Raw genomic sequence first — 4,800 nt, 5'->3', positions numbered from 1 at the left:
GACTCCTTGTTGGGACAAAGCTAAATGCTAACTAAGATCAATTAGAGTCTATTAGGAGGCTCCAAATGAGAAAACACATCAGAAAGCTCGGTGTCCTATTTGGGTCATATTTCTTTCTGTTTTGGTGGTCTTTTAAATTTTAGAGTGTTATGTCTTTTTACAATATTGATTTTTAAATAACATTAAAGTACCACTCCGATCATCTTTTGATCTATTGTAAACCAATTCCTAGTGATTTTGCCACTTTCAGGCAGAATTAAACAAACAAAAAAACTTGTGTTGTTTTCTAGGACTAAGTTTCTTCAGCAGAATTTTGCCTCTGAGTTGTGGGCGGGACGCAGAGGAAGCCTGCCCACTTTTCCTGTCATCCTTTTGTTTACACTCTCTCTTGCTAGCTTACATCCCCAGTCCAATAAGCTGTCCCGCTTTTTTGATCCAGATGTTAGCTAGGTCAAGGAAAACACAGATGGACTGAAGGGTTTTGTACTAAATGAAGGCTTTTTATACTTTTATACAATGTTACACTTTTATACTTTGTTAGTGACGTGTTGATGAAGGCATTCTTTCATTAACCCACCTGGAGCTCCAGACCCATTGAAACCATTTAGGGGGGGGTTCAAGGACCAAATCAGCACTTTTCCATGAAAAAACAAAACTATAAATTATCTTTCTGGCAGGAGCAGGGGGACACTGACCACTAAGGTATTAAGGACCACGGGGGGTTCATTTGTCCTCCTACACATTCGCCTGAAGCTACACAGGGGTATATGTTTTTCTAAACAAAATTTTCTTATCTTACTTCCTCATCAACCAACTTGATGAGGCTAGCGGAGGGCTACCTCAACACAACCCAGAGTACTCTGCGATTCTGATCCAACTTTTTATTAAAAGGACTAAATTTCAATTGAGTATTTTGGTCACTTTCTTACTCATCAACAAACACGTAGAGGTCAGAGTATATGGATTTATTTGTCTGCAAGTGGATTCAATTCAGTTCAGTTCTATTCTATTCATACAACCCAATATTACAAAACAATTGTCTCATTGGGGTTCAAACCGTTAATTGTACAAAATCAGAAAGTCAGTCATAAAATATAAACAATAGCTGATTGCTAGACTAAACAGACTAAACTAAACTGGTTATCCCTGTCCTTAAACCCTCCTAAAAAAACTCATAAAAAACACCGAATACAGAAAAAAAAGAAGAAACCTCAGGGATGTCCACATGAAGGAGGGATCCTCTCCCAGGACAGACAGGCCTAACTGTACAACTACGTATTTGAATAGTGTTCATCCAGATAGAATTGGGGGACATTGGGGTTGATTTCCACAGCCACGACAAGCCAGAGGCGAGGTCCACGGCCAAGATGCATCAGAATAGAGTGGGGCAGGGAACTTGTGGCTAGCTGATGTAGCACCTACATCACAGCTATGAGCTTTCTGAACTGTATTTTGTCATCTGCTCCTGATATACAACTAACTGAATAAATAAATACTCAGAGATGCAATTTAAGCCTAATCTTCTTTTATGTTCTTAATGAGAAAATGCACAAGAACACATTAAAACCGCCCAAAACTCAATTTTCATTGAAGTGGGTCTTTAACAAAACAAAAACGCACACAAAATGAACAAAAATAAAATCACACACTTGGCCCATTAGTACAAAGACAAACTACACATGCAAGAAATCATCCTAGATACAAAGTAAGAACATGAAAGTTAAAAAAAAAATACAGTAGGCATTGTGTTTAGTGTCAGAGTACAAATGCTCTCCTATAATTTAGTGGCAATGTACAATCCAATCTATAACAGAAAACTTCCTACTTTGTCTTAATAAATAAATATTCTTTGTAATCAAAGGAAACATAGTTTAATACAACTTTCTACCATTGTTACCAAGAAGAATTTTTATTAGAGATTCCGTTTACAAGAAGACATTTTCTATCACTGAGAATAAGCAAAGAAAGTTTTCCTAACAGAAATAATAGAGGATTAACGTTTAGGTCATCACTTTTATACATGTCCTGACCAATGATGCTAAAAAATTGATTTTAAACAGAACCAGAAGTGTCGTAGTTCTAATCTCAGTTTTACACTTTAAACAGAACAAACAATGACTAGCTTTGACTGGCCCTGATGGGGAGAGATATGAGTTCTGTGGAGAATCATAAACTGGGTCGCTTTGACTTTGTTACAAACACACAATGTTTTCTCACCTCTCAAGTATCTTTCCTGTCTTCTTTCTCCAGTCACAATTCTATCAAGTGTAATGTAGGTTTGCATGATGACTTTTCAGAATATTGTAGAAAAATAGAATACTCTAAATTGGTTAGAAAAAGCTGTTCCTCAATGTTTGATATATCCTGACAGTTTATGCCACTTGCTGCTCTGTGATTGGCTGACACTGAAAATCATTACAGCTTGAGATGTGATCATTGGTACAACATTTCTCTTTAAATATGTTTTTTCTATTTCAGGATGTCCTTGATTTTTTTCAGTAATTCTGAATTTTTTACATATTCAAATAAAAATCACAGTTGTACTATAGTTTTCTGAAAAAACATATCAAAAGGTCAAATTGTACTTAAAGAGCAAAAGATGTAGTAATTTCTCCATCAAGGGAGTTCAAATGTTTTTTTCCTCCGTTGATGTTGAATTCCCCAAAGGATAGTAGTTTCAAAATAGCAGCTGGGTTTCACTTCCCCACATGCTCATGTATTACAGTTATAAAAAGTACTGGGATTTACACACAGAAGAAAAATAGAAACTTTTCTGGCATGAAAACCGGTTGCAGTTTCTCTGGAATCGCATCCTGACAGCAAAAGCTTGATTTCAGAGCAGCTGCAGCTTTGCAAGGCTAGTGAAGTGGCCTTGATGTGTGCTTTGCTGATAGAGCTGTTGCTGTAGACCTCCATGTTAATGTTGGTATTTCACAATCAGCAACACACAAACACACACTTGTGTAAAGAAGCATTTAGCAGACATTCTTATCTTCTAAATGTTATGTGTTATGAGGTCCTTTCTATGGAATCTAATTTCGTAACGTTAAAAGTATTGGAAAAATACCTTTTGTCTTAATGGTAGGTCCTTGACATATCTTTAACTCTTTTGCATTTTCATCCTTTGCATTGAGTTCAAGGACAGTTTCCAGATTGCAGAGATTAAACACAAATACACTGTAGTAACAGGGATGGTTTTAAGATTCGCTGTCCATGTCTGTGAGGGAGTTCTGTTATCTATCACGTTTGCATACGTTTTACTGCTCCTTGCTTGCAAGTCTGTCTTTCCTCCATCTCTATGCAGATGACTTTTTCTCTGAAAAAGTAATCTAACAACGGCTCATTTATTTGGGTGTTTTAAAGTTCAGTCTCCTTTGGGCAAATGTCTTTGCTGAGACCACAGTAACAAATAGCACTGAGTGTTAAATCTGTCTGAGAATCCAGGTAGACATCCTCTATCAAAAGGGGAAGAATGTCAGCAGGTACTAGAAAAAACAGGAAGAACAAATGCAAATCACGTCGACACAACTGAGGTGGAGCTCATTTGACAAAATCGAAAGCAGAAAAATGAACATTTGACCTTTTGAATAGTGATCTGTGAACAAAGTTTAATTTTATGTACTGACAATGCAAACCCTTAAAATAGAGCCTACCTGCAGCAGACACTCATTCACACCTATAATGTAGGCAAAAATTACAATTTTTCAGACTATACGTCGCTTCAGAATAGAAGTCACAGCAGCAAAAAAAAAAGGCTCACCTGCCTTGACTCACAAATGAACTAAAGTGGCATCTCATTCCTGACCCATGGAGTTCAATGTGATGTCAGTCCACCTTTTGCAACTATTACAGCTTCAGCTCTTCTAGGAAGGCTGTCCACAAGGTTGAGGAGTGTGTTTATGGGAATTTTTGACCATTCTCCCAAAAGTGCATTGGTCAGGTCACACACTGATGTTGGTGGAGAAGACCTGGCTCTAATTCAAGAAGAACAAGCCCACACCACCATTCCTCCTCCACCAAATATTACACTAACTGTTCTCCTAGCAGACTTGTCAATCAGATGTGTGATTCATCACTCCAGAGAAGACATCTCCACTGCTGTAGAGTACAGTGGCGATGTGCTTTACACTACAGCATCTGACGCTTTGCATTGTACTTTACTCTGCGGTGGAAACCCATTCCATGACGCTCTCTGCGTACTGTACTCGGGATAATCTGAGGGTCACATGCTGTTGATTCCAAACTCTTCCATTTTATTATAATAAAGCTGACAGTTGACTGGAATATTTAGGAGCAAGGAAATGTCACAACTGGATTTGTTCCATGCTGGAATCCACTGAGCTCCTGAGAGCGGAACATTCTCTCACAAATGTTTGTAAAAACAGTCTGCATGCCTGATTGTTGATTTTATACACCTGTGGCCAGGACGCATGATCAAGACTCCTGATTCTGATCATTTGGATGGGTGAGCCAATAATCTTGGTAATATGAACAATTGGGTAACCAAAGCACAATACGCATGCTAAGAAGGCAACTCAACTCTTTATATGACTTCACTAAATCCATTGAATTCTCATCTTCTGTGTTGATTCTGAACGACTCTACCAAGCCCAACATAAGACTTCTTTAGTAGCAAATACTGTTACACACACTCACAGTGCCCTCTAGCAGTTGCTGCTATTTATTTATTTTTAAATCCCACATAATTTGCACCCGAGTATAAGTTGCACCCCCGGGCCAAGCTATGCTAACTTCAAATATACTGCATTTTCATGGAGCTGTAAAAATAAAGACACAAAA

This window comes from Oryzias melastigma, linkage group LG9 (assembly GCF_002922805.2).
Source record: "Oryzias melastigma strain HK-1 linkage group LG9, ASM292280v2, whole genome shotgun sequence".
Taxonomy (NCBI): domain Eukaryota; kingdom Metazoa; phylum Chordata; class Actinopteri; order Beloniformes; family Adrianichthyidae; genus Oryzias; species Oryzias melastigma.
This window is presented reverse-complemented; position numbering follows the sequence as displayed.